The sequence below is a fragment of the Diachasma alloeum genome, unplaced genomic scaffold, assembly GCF_001412515.2.
Source record: "Diachasma alloeum isolate Michigan unplaced genomic scaffold, Dall2.0 Dall_scaffold_00639, whole genome shotgun sequence".
Taxonomy (NCBI): domain Eukaryota; kingdom Metazoa; phylum Arthropoda; class Insecta; order Hymenoptera; family Braconidae; genus Diachasma; species Diachasma alloeum.
Window position 1 is genome coordinate 8,590 of NW_021680771.1, and position 18,287 is coordinate 26,876.

General features: G+C 37.8%; 1 long non-coding RNA gene across 3 annotated transcripts; it reads right to left on the bottom strand.

Annotated features, from left to right (window-relative positions):
• Nucleotides 1-10,313: 10,313 nt before the first annotated feature.
• On the bottom strand, nt 10,314-18,287 carry LOC107043839. Of its 3 annotated transcripts, XR_001461280.1 has the most exons (7): nt 18,220-18,287; nt 14,789-15,438; nt 13,284-13,405; nt 13,005-13,082; nt 12,866-12,933; nt 11,862-12,301; nt 10,314-10,401 (listed from the first exon to the last, which is right to left on the bottom strand). It is a non-coding gene; the product is annotated as an uncharacterized LOC107043839 (long non-coding RNA). The 3 variants fall into 3 exon arrangements; XR_001461281.1 differs by lacking the exon at nt 13,005-13,082; XR_001461279.1 differs by having other exon boundaries at nt 13,005-13,405.

Sequence of the window (18,287 nt, forward strand, 5' to 3'; positions counted from 1 at the left end):
CCGAATGAGAAAAACGGGAAAATCGAGTTGTTATCACTTATCCTCAATACTCCGCGGTGCGATGTGAAAATCCAAGCGTAATCCAATTAATCGAAAAGAAATCAAAAATTAATCCAAGGAGAAAGTCGCACCATCGGATTCACTAATATTCCACAAAAGAAACAAAGTTTTCTCTAACTCGATGACTCGAAACCGGGCTGAACTGACCGTCGAGGCGGCCGAAAACCAAGTTGAACTGACCGTCAAAGCGGTCGGAAAACCAAGTTGAACTGACCGTCGAGGCGGCCGAAAACCAAGTGCTGGACGCGAGGTGCGAGCCTCATTATATACCGCTGATCAGAGATGGGGGGGTTCACTCCCCTCCTAGCCGTGGACTAACTCTCCCGAGAGGGGAGGACCTCAAGATATTCACCCATAGAGCGGGGGAAATTACGTAGAGTAGGGATCACCTGATCGGTCACATGTGCCCACCTAGCAACAGGCGGTTATCATTAACCGAAAACTCTCAAAAATTTTACCGCTTGGCTGCTACCAAGGAAACTCGAGACAAACAAAATTCCTTATTTTTGTCGGATTAAACCTAACCGATGACATCATTGGGATGTCACGTAATCCTCAACCTCAACTATCTCTCTCACTCGCAGGAAAATAGATCAGCCTAGTAACAGGCGAAAGTTGAAATTTCAAGGCAAAAGAAACGGAACAATAGGACTCGAGAAAAATAAAATTTCAATACGGTGAGATCATCACGAAATCGAAAACTAAGAGAGAAATGAGAACTAAATCGCAATCTCGAAAAACAAAATTCCGGCGCGATGAGATCATCACGGGATCGAAAAATAAGAGAGAAATGGAATTAAGTCGCCATTTCGAAAAACGAAAATTCCGACGTGATGAGATCATCACGGGATCGAAAAATAAGAGAGAAATGGAATTAAGTCGCCATTTCGAAAAACGAAAATTCCGACGTGATGAGATCATCACGGGATCGAAAAATAAGAGAGAAATGGAATTAAGTCGCCATTTCGAAAAACGAAAATTCCGACGTGATGAGATCATCACGGGATCGAAAAATAAGAGAGAAATGGAATTAAGTCGCCATTTCGAAAAACGAAAATTCCGACGTGATGAGATCATCACGGGATCGAAAAATAAGAGAGAAATGGAATTAAGTCGCCATTTCGAAAAACGAAAATTCCGACGTGATGAGATCATCACGGGATCGAAAAATAAGAGAGAAATGGAATTAAGTCGCAATTTCGGAGCCTCAACTTGAGTGGGGTCAAATGAAACCCGATACAACGAAAAATCCCAAAAATTCTCAAATTCGCAAAAATTCAAAACGAGAAATTCTTAAAGAAACGCAAAATTTTTAACTAACCAAAAATTTTCGCACCCAATAACCTCGGGGCCCCACGTTGGGCGCCATTTGGAACGTGACATTTTCGTATGGGGGTTAAAAATGCCTATTACCTTCACCCTTCTTCCCCTTCATCTAGTTAAACTCAAAAATACAAAAATCTATAGGCGCCAGGTAATTTTTAGCCGGAATTACCAAACCGGATGATTCTACAAAACTAATTCTAATTGATTCCAAAACCTCAAAAATTTACACAAAAAGGGAGAAAACTAGATTTCTGGGGAAAGGTAACGGTCCTGGGTTCGCTCAGTGTGCTAGGTTGTGGAGAGAGGGGTGGATTTCAGGTGGAGACGGGTATTGGGTGGCCAAAACTACAAAAAAAGGAAAAGAAATCAACATCGTTCTTACGTGTTTCACTATTGAAATATGAGAATCACCAATTTAAAAAAAAAGACATTTCAATTCTCTCAAAAAAAAAATAAAAAAAGGAAAAAAAATCTGCAATTAATAACTAACAATACTGATAATCATAGTAATCATAATATTATTTTACATGATTTTATCTTCGCATTGATCTCACCAAAAAAAAAGTTTAACAATAACTAATTAAATAGCAATAATGGAAAAAAAAATTAAATCGGAAATAATCATTTGAATTCTCTTATATAATACAAATATAATATTTGGTCGATTAACTCAAACACCAGTGAGCTCATCAAATTCCTCATACCACAATGTATACGAAAAAGTATCGATTAATCCCGAAATACTCGAGAATGTCGAGAATTGAGGGGAACGGTACGTGAATCCCCGTGAGAGTGAGAGTGAGAAAAATCTAAACCCAGCGATATACGTGGAGCGTATTGCGGGAACCTAAAACTCCTTAAAACTAAACTCGCCGTAGCGAAAATTCGGTAGAGTAAATTTTCAAAAAACCATAGCCAACTTGCTCGGAAAAGTCTAACGAAGCCCATGAAACCAAAATCATAATTTTGGGATCATTGGGAGCCACTTCAGATTGAGTTATCTCCGGAGGGAAATTTAAACAGGGAGCGCTTGCGGTAAGCGATAGCCATCACTTGTAGGCGCATTAGGGGGCTATCGCAAGGGGAAAACTCTACGCAATCTATGCGTAGGAAAAAAAGGGATACTCCTCGCCATAGGAGCCAGAGAGAAGGAAATGACCCACGTCGAAAATCGTCCGATTTCGACTGGGAAAAGGCGCCGACATTTCACTGCCACACAGATACACTCGCCGAACTCGTAGATTATCCCAAGAGATGATTGGGATAAACCGGAAGGGGAGAACTCGGCACCGACCCGATTTTGGGTGGAATATCCGATCCAAAAATCGGAAGGACCCGTGGGTAATTAGCCGGGATAAGGGATAATGCCAATTTCGAACCGACAAATGTGATTAATGGGGGGGTGATCAACCACTACACGTGGCTGAGGGCCACGCGAGGGATACCGCCAACACGGGGAAAACGACGCCATTCAAAAATGGCTCGAAATTAGGGGGAAAAAAACCATAAAACTCACGGCTTTTCGGTTTTTGAGGGTCCTCTTCCCTTTGCGGACCATCCTGGATCCTTACAGCTACAGGATAACTTCGTAATAATCCAAGTGCGCAGTTGCGTAATATGGGCACACAAAAATTCATACGCGACTAGTTGGTTGGGACGGTCAACGCGGAACTAACTGCCCTGAGTCAGTGTCACGGGCACTGAACGCAGCGCAAATTCCGGCCAACAGAGGCGGGCTCTGATTGGCGGAGATTTTAGCACATCAATCATGCAACCTGGCAATTCACGGGATACAAGGGTTGCACTTGTTCCGCGTGACCTTCCACCGAAAAAAAACTGAAACGTAACCAGTTAACCACCGTAAAATCCATCATCATTTGGAGCGCCGGCATTTCAGCCGGATCTAGACGATTTACCGTAAGATTAACAATAGGGTGGTTCCCATAAAGGATATCGGATGACTCTAAAATTTGGCCCTTCTTCACGATAACCCTATGGGCCCTCAAAAACGCGTAATTTTCAAATTTTGATCAGTCAAAAACGAGACGAAACGGCAAAATTACCGAGCGGAAGCGTGAAGCAACGAAAAATAACTCCCCTTAAACGGAAAAACACGACTCGATTCTCCCAGGGATAATCGGACAAATGAGCACACCGGAGTGGGAAGCAAAACCCTAATTTCTCTCTCTCTCTCTCTACTCACGATCCGTTACTGAGTGTCACCGGAGGTGGATGTTCTCAGGTCCTGGTGGTGTTTCTAACGAACATCCCCACATGTTCGTTACAATACAAGGAAGGTTTCAGAGTATAATATTCAACTCCTTTAGTTATAGGTCTCGTTCTAACGATATCATACCATGCACAGAATTCATACAGATACGTAGAATCAAGTTCGTCCGGCCGATTGGGATAATAATCATCAATTAATGAGGGACAAAATATATCTGTAGATTCTTTATCTAATTGTTCAATTTCTTCGTATTTCTTAATTTTTCGATTCCGAACCATTCTCACATCTAACCATTTAATGGTAGTATTAGAGTCAGTTCCATACAGAGAAATCCCTAGCAGTGTATCTGCTGCTTCCATAGCTCCGAGTTCACGGTTTTGGAGAGCACGCGTACCTACATTCCATAATTTTTGTCTAACTGTTTTAGTCAACGTCACTTCACTCATCACTGTCGATGATTTAGATACTTCATATTTTGTGGAGTACTTCGTACAGTACTGAGTTAGAAGTGATGAGCTTTCTCCAATGAACTGAATGTCCATATTACCTTCCCAGGCAATGAGGATAGATGTGGTAGAATCATTAGTAACAGTTTCTTCCTTGCTCCGAGGAAGATCATAGAATCGTGAATTCGTCTTCAACTTCCTTCGTCCGGCGATCGAAACAGCTGGATCTCGCAATATGATTTTATCAGTAATGGGACGTGGAAAACCAAATCGGCATTTCTTTGTTATTTGTCCAGACTTCGATTTTTTGGATCTTAAGCAATAACTATTATGTTTATGTTTTTGGTTTGTTGTGACACGGCGGTATAAAGTTGGCGAAATTTGTCTATCAGGTGTTGCGCATGTAGCATACTTCATAATGAAATCTGCGACTTCTTCATTACTATTGATGCCAACGATTGGCGCCTCTTTAACCCATATCAATAAATGGAAATGCTGTGTTCCACGGCCTTGGTATTCTCTTCGCCAGAAATAATGTTCAATTTCACCTATGGGATGATCATCCAATAAAAGAAAATCAAGTAAACCATGGAATTTCATGTCCAGAAATCTGGACACTGAAGCTGGATCTGCTGCAATTACTTCACCATTCTTCATTACTATTGAAGCCAACGATTGGCGCCTCTTTAACCCATATCAATAAATGGAAATGCTGTGTTCCACGGCCTTGGTACTCTCTTCGCCAGAAATAATGTTCAATTTCACATATGGGATGATCATCCGATAAAAGAAAATTGAATAAAGCATGGAATTTCATGTCCAGAAATCTGGACACTGAAACTGGATCTGCTGCAATTTTTCACCATCAGATAATTTGTCTAGATACGGAGCATTAATCCTTAAACCATATCCATCCAATTCCATTCTGACGGGCTGACAGTAAGGAACCATAATATCTAGCCATGCACTTGAAATTGTTCCGAGGTTTGCGACAATATTGTTCGGAATTACGGAGGCGTTCAAAAATCGTATTCATATTACCTTCCGCTCCCCCATTGCGTATCTGTTCTAAATAACTGTTTGCCGTATATTTCTGCCGAGGATTTGTTATGTGCAAAGTATGGTAAATACCACTATTGATTTGCCTTATGTTGGTATTTTTCAACAAATGTAATAAATATTGTTGATTCAACCGGAAACGCGATATCTTCGAGCAAAGCCGCATTTTAATATATTCCTGATCTATAATGTATGTATTTCTTTCCTCACTTTGTCCATTTTTTCCACTTGGATATAAATCGGGGAAACATAGCAAGTCCAGGTTTTTCGCATTGTAATTCAATGGAATATCCCGCACTTTTTTCATTTGGTATAAATTACATGCCGTATCGTTGGTTCTTTTGTCGTGCATGGGATATACAGTTTATTGCTCAAAACGTGGTGTACTATCGAAAATTTGAGTAACCATTGGAGATAGTTTACGAGGATCCTTTCCGGTATCAGCTGATGGAATTTGTACATCTCCATTCTTTCTCTTTTCTTCGGTAGATATTGATGATTGCATTGCATGTCGAGTTCTCTCAAGTATTGGTTGATTATCTCCAGATAACTTATTGCTCGGTTCTGTTGCCAAATCGTTTGTAGCAAGTGGACATGCATTCTCATCATTATTTTGAGCTTCACTGTCGCTGAAGTCAGCCTTCATTTCAACATCATTATTATCATCGTCTATATCACTCTCTTCTGACTCTATTTGATGCTCAACATTATTATTAGTCAACCACTTCATCAAATTCTGAGCCGATTCTGGCAATTGAATATTGGCGTAGAGTGGATTATTAGATTGTAACCATTTGAGAGCTATAAAGACGTTATCCAAATTGACCAATTTTTGCCAAACAACACTGGCTTTAGTGGGGATTCTCCGAACTAAAATATTCAGTTCATGATCTTTGTTAATAGGATCAGTTCCTGACGCTATTTTATTGAGAGTTCTTCTATTGGTAATGGTAAATGGAACGTTTGACCAACAAGTTTTTAAATACGCATAGTATGTGGTATGTTTCTTTTCTGAACTGTTTCTGCTCTCTGCACAACTTGGAATACTTTTGCTCTTTGAATAAGTATTCTCTCGTAGTCATTCAAATGGCTTATTTCGTCAGGAACTTTCGCCACAACATGATTATTCATGATACAAGTTGGTGGCAGCTGATTTTTCCGGAATTTGTTCCGGCAATATTTACAAATGTATTCACTGGAGTAGAAGGTATCATCTTTAACAAAGTCTTTCAAATGTTCCCAATAGCAGCATTGAATTTCATTTTTTAGGTCTTCTATGACTCTTACCGAACTTCTAGGGTTCAGCTTTTGACACAAAATGGAGGGATATTCAGCCATACCTCGTTTGGCCATGGCAACAAAAAATTTTTTATATTTGATCTGAATTATATCTTCATCTAAATTTTCTAGTCCAGTTACAGAAGAGTCGAAGGATTGTCCTGATCTCTTCATATCAGTGGATATTTTCCGCAATGTATCTAAGTCCATTGATTCTAATGCGTCATCCAGATGAGCTAATTTTTTTAATGTTTCATTGAGTTTACATAAAAGTCTCTTGACAGTCCTCACTGTTGGAAAATGAGATGCTAATATTTCAACAGCGAAAAATAATGATTTACATGGATTTTGTTCTGTATAACAATGAACTGCGTGACCTAATTTATCTTCCGAATGCTTAAAGAAACAACTTTGTACGAATCCTAGAAGAGTACGCCACTTTTGTACTGCCAACGATTCAAGAAACTTTTGATAATCTCTGAGAACATCTTCATTCTGCAGAACTTGGCAATATATATCACAATCACATTCTTTACGATGTAGTCTGTCTTTACTTAAAGGCAGTATATTGACAGCTTGTCCTTTCGAATTCATTTCGATCTTGAATACCTTTGGAATACAGAATGTATATATCATTTCATAGAAATAGGATTCTGTGGATGGTGTATGGCTCGATGAACCACAGAGATTCGTTACGATATGATCATTTTGATTGCCCTTAACTTCTGTGAGATGATGGTCTGCAGTTTTGCGTAGTGTATCTAACCAACGATTCAAATCTTCTATATATTTTTTACGTTGTTCCATACACCATTTAACTATCTTTTGTGCTTCCAAACTACTTTCTGCTGCACTAGATCCATCGATTGCTTTGACCACATCGGTTAATTTCTCAACATATTGTTCAGGACGTGATTTCATCACAATAGTTTCCTGTTTGGTCTGTTGTGGGCGAGAAATAGTCTTTACAGCGTTTTTTCGGATAGCACGCTTCGTTCTTTTCTTAGTCATAATTTTTTTGTATGGGTTTTCCTTAGCTTCCGCTATAGTTATCCCTTCGTTTGCAAATGTAACTCGTTTTCTCTTTGAATCATCATTAGTTTTTTTTTCATGTAATGCGTTATCACTAGTTCCCTCACCGTTTAGAGAACGATCGAAAACATGATTATCATCCTTGGGGGCTGTATTAGCAATTGCTGCATTTGTTCACTATCATGACCAACCGAGTTTGCCTGATGTATTTCGTCAAACGTATTTTTACATCTCTCATTCAAATGACTATGAACGCGGAATTTGTCTATATTCGATTTTTCATTTCTTAAATGTTCGGAGCTATCGGTTTCATGTGAAGATTTTCTATCGAAGGAAATACGTTGTCGATAAGCGACTTGTTCCTTCTGTCGAATCTCTCTCAAAGAAAATGAATGAGGAGTGTTGAAATTGGAAATATGCGGGAATGGTCTGATCTTCATAGTTTGAAACATACCAAGCAGATGCTCACGCATTGACAATCTATCATATTCGACGATCTCTGGTTTTCCTCTAAATAATAAAATTACAGCGAAGGCGATAGAAAATACGCCACAATCAACCGAGTTAGTTTGGGTTTGCACAGTCCTGAATCGTATCGAAGTGTTTGTGACATGAAAAAAGGGATATAGTTGTTGTAGGAATGTGATATGATCATTGTGTAATGAGCGATTGTTTCCCATCATAGAAGCTACAAATCCATAGACCCAATTTTACCTCACCTTTAGTATCATTGTTATGGAGAATCTGAATGTTTTTTTACTGGAGGTATTGGTGTGATTCAATCAGGACTCTGCAACAATAGTGTGTATTGTTGGCAATAATCCGAATGTTTCGACAAGATCTTGCCAAAACGTAGAATATGCTCATCTTTCAACATTTGATTATCAGAAATGATTGCCATCAACTCACTACTCAATGGTCGCAAAACATGATCTTTAACATTTCGGCGTTTCTTTGTGGAGGGGACATTTTCCTCTGTATTTGCAGCTATCTCAGAAAAGAGACATTTTAGCGGGCATTTTCTGGTATTGCTTGAACCAATCTCTACTGCATCTGATACATTCCTATTCGCAGGAGATTGACCATCATGAATTCGGTCGCGATAACTTCTTTTACTATCCACTCGTCGATTTTCTTTGTTCTCATTCAATAATATCTTTTTTTTCATTACTGGATCACTGGAGTTTGATGTTAATCGTTACCGAGAATTCTTCAATTTTGTAGGAACTGTGATGGTTGGGAACTCGGAAATTGTTCTAGTTTCGAACATTTGCAACAAATGCTGACGCATCCTCGATAAGTCATATGAAATTAATTCGGGTTCGTCACCCAAAGCAATGGAAACAGCGAAAGCTATGGCAGAAACGCCACAACCCCATGCATTCGATTGCTGTTGTACCTTGCAAAATTTGACGTTGGTGTTATTGATGGAAAACGAAGGGTATAAAGCTCGTAAATATCTCCGATGACATTCCTCGCGCTTATTAGAATTTAAAGAGTCATATACATAAATAGTCTTGGTGTCAAACCATGTACAAATCCAGTGTCCGCCGTTCATTTGCCAGGCATTTTCATCTGCCAAATCTCCGCTCAAACTGTGTAGTAAATGTATATGCCTCTTGTTGGGATTGATGGATTCCATGAATTCTGGGATAATGAGCTTCCAGGATTCCCGGAACTCGAATTGAAACTTTTCGTGTAAGAGAAAGGCAAAGTAATCAATTTCGTCATCAGACAACCAACCACGGTTTCCACTTGCTAATATTAATCGACGATCAAAGGATGGCATGGTGAGTTTCAATAAAAAGATTTTCGGTAAAATTTATTGCAATTGATTTATTGAACAAGCAAATGACTTAACTTCTATAGCTTAGTCTGCAACTTAACTTATTGATGATTCACTTATCGTCAAGTTTATAAGCTAACACAGTCTGATAAATTTTAGTAATTTCAATCAAAGCTTCAATTAGCTATACAGAGTGGTTTGCAGAACCGAAATGCCTCGACTAAGTGAATAGACAACTTTGAGAAGCTGAAATAGTCTTGAATAATCGAGCAAACAGCTTCGAGAAGCTGAAACAGCTCGAACTAGCTGAAAATACAGCTTCGAAAAGCTCAAACAGCTCTGGCTAGCTGAACAGACAGCTTCGAAAATCTGAAACAGCTCTGATTAGCTGGACGGGTAGCCTCAATGAGCTGGAATAAATCAAATAGATGAACAGACAGCTTTAAGAAGCTGGGACAGCTTTGACTAGCTGAACGGACAGCTGCGATAAGCTGAAACAGATCGCCTAGATGAACAGACAGCTTTGAGACAACTTTGAGAAGCTGGTACAACTCTGACTAGCTGAAACAGCCCTGACTAGCTGAAACAGCCCTGACGAGCTGATAATAATGGGCAAACGCTTCGGAAAGTTGAATGTTACAGAATCATTTTTTTTTAATATTATATCCTGAATAATTCTTTTGGAGAAAACTGAGTAATGTGAAAAACAGCTCTGATGAGCTAAGTAGCTAACACAGAGCTAAATATGTTGAAAGTTAGCTCAGAAGAAGCTCAGTGAATCAACTCAAAAGTTGAAGACAAAATAAAAGGAAGTAAATCTCTATTTTTATACAATATTCAGACAATCGATATTAAGCATCAATCGAGATCAAGAGTGAGAAGGAAAGATAAAGAGCCCAATAAAACTATTAAAGTAAGTGATAATTGCATAGAAGTAGAAATGAGAGCTACAATAAGAAAGAGAAGAGAAGAAGAAAGTAGTTGGAAGGATGGGGAAAAACAAGCGAAAGAAAAAATGATACGGACGGAAAAATAAGGACGACAAGAAATTAAAGAGGAACATTTAGTAAAGGTAGAGAGTAAAAATGAAGAACTGAGAGTAAATAATTGACAAGATAATTGCTACAAATACAGGTTAAGAACCGACGAAAAATCCAGTCCGATGCAAGGTTGAATCCGATTTCCTGTAATTCACGAAAATCACTGTCAAATATAGTCCACATAGTATACGGGGTATTCCATGTGAACTCACCCAGGTCAAAATCCTCACCATCGCCAATCATATTGCCGATTTTTCCTGTGGTTGTATATGGAAAAATATGACTTCTCAAATTTTTTCAGATTTTTTGAGGCATCCTGTGGGCAGCTATGTTTTTTTGCAAGTTTTATCTTCAAATGCCTGTAACTTCCGTAAAAATCAACCGATTTGGGTTTTTTTTTACGAAATATGCGTCTCCGAACACACTTTCCATATAAAAATATACCAATTTTTTTCAATTCGTTCTTCCATCGATTTCCACAGAAAAACCTCAAAAAATTTCAAAAAACGAGTCGTTTTCAAAGTTGCACCCTTTTTATATTTTTTATAAAAAATTTCAGTGAATATATTGGACCAAAATAAAATTTTTCACCAAAGGCCAAACTGGAATCTCTATTAGGACACACCACTCGGAAAGATTTATTGTTAACGAATTTTCNATATTTTTTATAAAAAATTTCAGTGAATATATTGGACCAAAATAAAATTTTTCACCAAAGGCCAAACTGGAATCTCTATTAGGACACACCACTCGGAAAGATTTATTGTTAACGAATTTTCAAAAAATAATCAAATTGTTCCAGATTCGAATATAATTCAGTGATTCTTCAAGCGGTAAATTCAAATTATGCTTCTGCGTTCAAATTCGAAAAGAATTTTGAAGTTTTTGAGATTTTTGATCCCAGATTCATCTATTCAAATTGGAAATGACGGCCACGAAAGGGGAAGCCCACTTTGGCCTTTGGTGAAAAATTTTGTTTTGGTCCAATATATTCAATGAAATTTTTTGAAAAATATAAAAAAGATCCAACTTTGGAAACGACGCGTTTTTTGAAGTTTTTTGAGTCATTTCTGAGGAAATCGATGGAAGAACAAATTGAAAAAAATTGGCATATTTTTATATGGAAAGTGTGTTCGAAGACGCACATTTTATTAAAAAAAAACTCAAATCGGTTCATTTTTACGGAAGTTACAGGCATTTGAANGAAATTTTTTGAAAAATATAAAAAAGATCCAACTTTGGAAACGACGCGTTTTTTGAAGTTTTTTGAGTCATTTCTGAGGAAATCGATGGAAGAACAAATTGAAAAAAATTGGCATATTTTTATATGGAAAGTGTGTTCGAAGACGCACATTTTATTAAAAAAAAACTCAAATCGGTTCATTTTTACGGAAGTTACAGGCATTTGAAGATAAAACTTGCAAAAAAACATGGCTGTCCACAAGATGCCTCAAAAAATCTGAAAAAATTTGAGAAGTCATATTTTTCCATATACAACCACAGGAAAAATCGGCAATATTATTGGCGATGGTGAGGGTTTTGACCTGGGTGAGTTCACATGGAATATCCCATACAGTAAATAGTATACAGTAATGTGAACTCACTGGAAATTATTAATTCACAGCCGTTTTTCTTCAAAAATTCTGCTACGAACGGATGAATATCAGCTGTTGACTGAATCGGTACAGTCATTGAAAGAATTTAGTGCTTTATCGACTCATCACCACCTAGCGGCGGCAACACTAATTACATTCAAATTTTCAATTATACTGAAAAATTCCTTATCTAGTATATTTTTATCATTTTTCAAATTTTCTATTTTTTTTATTATCCAAAACGAGTTATTTTAATCATAAAAAAATATATTCCTTAAAAACAATCAAGTACATCTTTTTCCTTTGAGGAAGTACATGTTTTTTTCATTATTCAAGGACATAGTGGAGAACTTTTGTTCTCATCCAACAAAAATCAAGTAAGAAAATGCATAAACAAGTCCAATCATTTTCTATCTCGGAGATCCATCCTGGAATGCTCGTAGAAACACCTGTATTAATAGAAAGCACATGAATAAATTATAGCACGTATAAAAAAATTGGATGGAAAAATCTAGCATTTTATCTAAGAAATTCAACTGAATATCTATTGGAACTCTATGAATATTCTATTGGAGTTTTAAACGAATTCTATCGAAAATTTCGATTCATTATTGACGCCTATTGTATTAAAAATTATGCATTCTGTCGGGATTTCTTCTATAACTATTCTTGGGTATGGATTTCCTAATTTTTTTTTCTTAAATTTTCCTGTGAGAACCAGTGGAAAATGCTTGCTAAATTTACGCTGAAAAATTAGAATCTATCGACTTTTTTCATCAAATATCTCTCAACCGAAGGACACGGTGAAGTTCCATAATTTTCTATAGAAACGATGTGAAAAACAAAAAATAAAATATTTTGATAAAAATTATAATAGAACTTTTTAGGATTTCTAATAGCACTTATAGAGTTCGAATAGAAATTCAATAGAATATCTCAAGAAGAGAGTTAATTTTTTGTGCTTGATTTTTTTGCTCGTGTCATTCATAATGATTTTTAATATAAATTCTTACTTCTTTGGATCATCGTAGGAACAATTTTTGGACTCAAACCAGCCTTCTCTGTGTCCTTATAGAACGATCTGCAAAAGAGAACATCATATGATTTTACTTATTAGATGTCACATGATGATTAAGATAAAATAGAACTTACAAATATGAAGACTCCTTTTTTTGAATAGTTATGAAAACTGGACGAAAGAGTAGGAAGAGACTGCGCAAGCATCATGAACTTCTCCCAATCATGGAATGAATGCGTTAACAGTGGATTATATTGAGGAAAAAATCAATGCAGTTCGATTCCAATTATTTTTTTCATACAAATCGAATGACTGAAACACTTTTGAATGAACTGAATCAATTTTTTATCTCAATCAATGAATCCACTATTAACCCATTCATATAATAATCACGGAAATTCATCAATATTTACCATCATATGAAACCCAAAGCCGAAATATCAACTACTGATAATATTGGTAAATGACGGAACCGCCGCCGCTCCCTCTACGTGGCTCATTGTCCCTCCTCTGGTGATATTTTCCTTTCCAATATCTGAAAGAAAGATGGAAGAAGAAACCGTGAAGAGTAGTTAAAATAGAGAGAGGGAGTGGTGAGATGAAAAGCGAGGATGTGCTTGAGGATAAATTGAAGTCATTAGTGAGATAGTAGAACAAGATGACCCATCACCATCAGCTCTTACAAAATATCTCGGAGTTGAAGGGGATAATGGAGTTTTAAATTGAACAGGTTTTATACTGAATAATAAGAGCTAGGAAAAGAGAATTAATTCTATCAAGGAATGTCATCCCTCCTCACTCATCAAACTCAGCACATAAAATAACCGTAATGCTCACAGTGACATTCATTTAGAAAATTTAGTATGCGAAAAAAATCCTGACACATCACATATGAAAAATATTAATACGAAAATCGAGCGTTTTCTTCTGAGAATTCGATTGCATTGGTATTTAATTCAAGCTCTATATGAATTCTATCGAGGTTCTATCAGAATTCTATTGGAGGATCATATTTTTCTGCGTCAATTCTATATTCAAAATTATTCAGCTTATTGGTTTATAGGAGAAATTCTATCGAGTTTCTATTGGAATTCTATAACAATTCTTCTGGAAAATTCCATCCATTTGTTCTTTGCGCCATTTCTATAGGAGATATTTAATAAAAAAGTCAATAGATTTTCATTCTTCTATGAAATTTATGAGCGTATATTTTGTAAATTTTTTCCGCTGTATTTTTTAAATTTGTTTCTCATAATAAACCCCAAGAAGAAAAACTTGGAAAATTCATGCCCAAGAATTCTTATAGAAAAAAAAATCTATTGACTTTTCTATTAAATATCTTCTACAGCAATGACGCAAAAAACGAATAGAAATTTCCAATAGAATTCCAATGGAATTGTTATTGAATTCCCAGAGAATTGTTAGAGAGATTCTATCGAATTTCTATTGAATTTTTTCATACGTGGTTCCAATAGAAATTCAATCAAATTCCTTTGAATCTCTTATCGTCTGATTTTCTTTTTCCCTGTAAATTATGCAACTTCCTATTACCTATTTCGAATAGATATTCATTCATAGAATGAAGTTTATAAATGATGATTGTTCCACATAAATTATTCTGTTGGGATCTTTTCTATAAGAAATCCTTGGTTATGATTTTCTGAGTTTTTTTCTTGTACTCCATCATGAGAAACAAATGGAAATATCTGAACAAAATGACATGATGAATTTTTTATATCTTTTGTGGAATTGATGCATAAGAAAAAAACTGATAACATTTTTCAACAGAATTCTAATAGAACTTCAAGAGAATTCTCATAAAGTTCCAATGAAAATTGAATAAACCCGCGACAGCTCTACATTTTTCAGTTAAATTTTTTCATACGTGATCAGAAGTGAAACTACTGCAACAACTTACATAGCGTTACGGCGGTCGAGGTTCTGCCCAGCTCTTCCACCCCCTCTCCCTCGTCGATTGTTCCCAGCATCTCTCCCGTTCCCTCCTCGGTTCTCTCGATCGCCACCTCTTGCTGCCTGATTTCCTCCTCCACGGTTATTCCCAGCAACTCTCCCATTCTCTTCTCGACGCCTACGATCACCGCCTCTTGCTGCCTGATTCCCTCGATTCTCTCTGTTCTCATTTCTTCCTCGATTATTCCCAGCTCCTCTCCCATTCTCTCCTCGCCGCACATGATCGCCACCCCTTGCTGGCTGATTCCGTCCTCCTCTCTGTTTCCCTTGATTCAAACCTCTGCCGCCTCTACCAGCTCGTAGATTTCTCTCAATCTACCTCTGCAATAGATCCATTCCGTCTCGAAGATTGGCAATCAGATGGAGTGGGATATTATCATCATCTTGGGGAGGGTCCTGTCCAGGGTCCTGTTGTAGGGGTGGGGCCTGCGGTTGATCTTGCTGACCTTGATCCTGCGGAGCTTGGTCTTGCTGTTGTTGCTGCTGCTCCTCTTCCTGATCCATTGGTGGTGGTGGTGGCGGTGGCGGTGGTGGTGGTGGTGGTGGCGGTGGTGGTGGTGGTTGTGGTGGCACTCCCTAAGATTGAGCAAAATCACTCTGTAATACAAATGTTCAGAAATATTAGAAACGTTGGGAAATTCGGATATCATAATATTTTACATCTCAATCCCAGATAATTCCACCTGATTGAATGGATACTTTCATAAAATGACCCTTGATGGAATGAATAATGATACTAATGATGTTGGCAGTGTTTATTCAGAATTGGACTATTTTTCTTTATTGCATATTGAATATTCCATTGAATATAAAATAGAAAAAATAATTTCTAGAAAACATGGCAAATGTGGATTAATGTTTGGAGAATTAGCGCTTCTTCATTGGTTTATATTAAATCTACGAGGGGGCTTCGCCCCCTGCTCGCTTCACTCGCCAACCCCGGGGGGCTTCGCCCCCCGCTCGCTTCGCTCGCTCCCCCCCAATCCAACTGTCAGCCCCCCCCACCGCGTTTGACCCTGGGACACCCTCCTCCCTTCTAACCCCCCCGACCTTGGGCTTCGCCCCCTGCTGGCTTCGCTCCCCAAACCCGGGGGCTTCGCCCCCCCGCTCGCTTTGCTCGCTCCCCCCCAATCCAACTGTCAGCCCCCCTCGCTTCGCCCCCTGCTCGCTTCGCCCCACCGCGTTTGACCCTGGGACACCCTCCTCCCTTCTAACCCCCCCCGACCTTGGGCACCCCCTGACCCCCCCCCCACCTTTAGGCGTCGCCTGAATTTTTGTCTCGCCTGAATTTTTGCGTCGCCTGAATTGTCTTAAATTTTGCCCTTATTTTTTTATTATATAGAGAGAGATATAAAATCACCCTGTGACCTGTCAGGATTGGGTTGGCTTGAGTCACATCAGGTCACGTCAGGTCGGTTGGGGTTACGTTGGCTCGGGTCACGTCGGGTCGACTTGCATCACGTCAGGTCGGCCCCAGGACCACATCTGTGTCGCCCCAGGGCCGGTTCAGTGTCGCCCCAGGGCCGCATCGGTGTCGCCCCAGGGCCGCGTCTGTCGCCACAGGGCCGGTTCAAGCGTCGCCTGAATTTTTGGGCTTATTTTTTTATTATATAGAGAGATACTGGATGGGAAGAATTAATTAACCCCTCACGTAGGGGGTCGGTATGTCATACCGACCCATGAAAAAACGCACGGCTCTTTTCAAAATTGAATATTTCCGAAACTACGGCAGATAATGCAATCGAACAAATACCATTGGGAAGGTGAATACTGTAGCTTCAATTATGTATTTTATTTATAATTTTTCACCCATCAAAAAATATGGAACGCGAAGAGTATCGAGCGCGCGGTATCTGAAGGGCCCCGTACGTGAGGGGTTAAAATGATTCCTGCCAATAAAATCGATGTCATTCCGGAAAACGTTGATAGTTTTCAATGAAAATTTTGTAATTTTAATCGAAAAACTGTGAATAATTGAATGAAATCCGAGTTTTGTCCATTCCCGAATGGCACCCAAATAACATATTTTTAATGCAGTAATTTATAAGGAAAAAATTTCAATTGAATTTTTCAATCCCAGTAATTAGGGATGCAGAAAAATGGCCAGAGGTTCACCGATTTAACCTTAAATTTCTCATATGATTCGCCTCATGCGATGTAATCCAAAATCTATGAAAATTAAGAATTAATGGGAGTTTCATTTTGCCCAGGGGTTAATTCCATCTCATCCTGCTTTTCCATTCAATATAAAAAAAAATTCATTGGTTCTTTGAATAATTCTATCACTAATAGCAATGTTTGGTCATTTTTCTGTCCGCTGACTTATATCAATAATTTGTAAACTACTAAGGAAGACTGATTTCAGTTAACGCGAAAATATTCATAATTTCGTGCATTATCTTAATGCAATGAGTGCAGTCTCACTTTGAAGATTTTATTACGTTTTTCAAGTTAAAAAATATATATTCATCGCAATATCAATATTCATCCAAATATTCATAAATTTATTGAACATTTGCCGTCTCATTTCGAAGGTTTTATTACGTTCTCCAAGTGTGTTGAAAAAAGTAAAAATTTTGAAATATTTTGGAAAATTTTGAAAAAGCAAAAATTTTGAAGTATTTTTCAAGTATTTATTTTCTTCTACTCATAGACCGATTTATCTAGCAACTGACTGTTTTGCTCCGAAACCATTTTACAAAATTTGAATTTTGGAAAAAAAACAAAAAATTTTGAAGTGTCTATTTTGATCCAAAACAATTGTCGAAAGTTCAAATTTTGAAAACATGATTTTTTTTCTAAAAATTTGAGTGTCCATTTTTGGAAGTGTTCATATGCGGATTTGTCAGGTGTCCATTTTACCCCAGATGTCCATATTAGCCCACCCTCCCCTAAGTGTTTTTATCATTTTGTAGCCTGTACCCGAATAACATTGTAAAATATAAAAAAATATGAAGAAGTCGCAGATTCAGTCAAATTTTGAGGGTGTCCGTTTTGCCCCCACCCATCGTACCAAATATTTTCATGAACAGGCCTTGTCTGTTTTTGTGGTTATACTTCAAGCTATTTGGAAGTTCTCAAGCATATTTTCTCGAGAAGAAATTGGTTTTTTCCTCAAGGTGTCCGTTTTGCCCCCATCTCTTCTATAATTTCTGGATTATTTCATCAAATATAACCTCTCAATTGCACGTGGACAAGTTTCAAATGAGATGAAGATTTATTTAATGCACCATAACCTAAAAATGACACGTGGGTCGCGTCAAGTCTTTGGAGATAAGGAAAGCATGAAATAAATGAATCAATTTCTAAAATAACTTGAGAGAAAATATAAAGAAGTTATTTCAGGATTAATGATGTGATAAAAAGATAATTACTCACCATTTATTGATATCTCAGTAGATACGGCAAGGAGGGAAATTTTCTGTTTCTCGTCCACCACTTGTTAT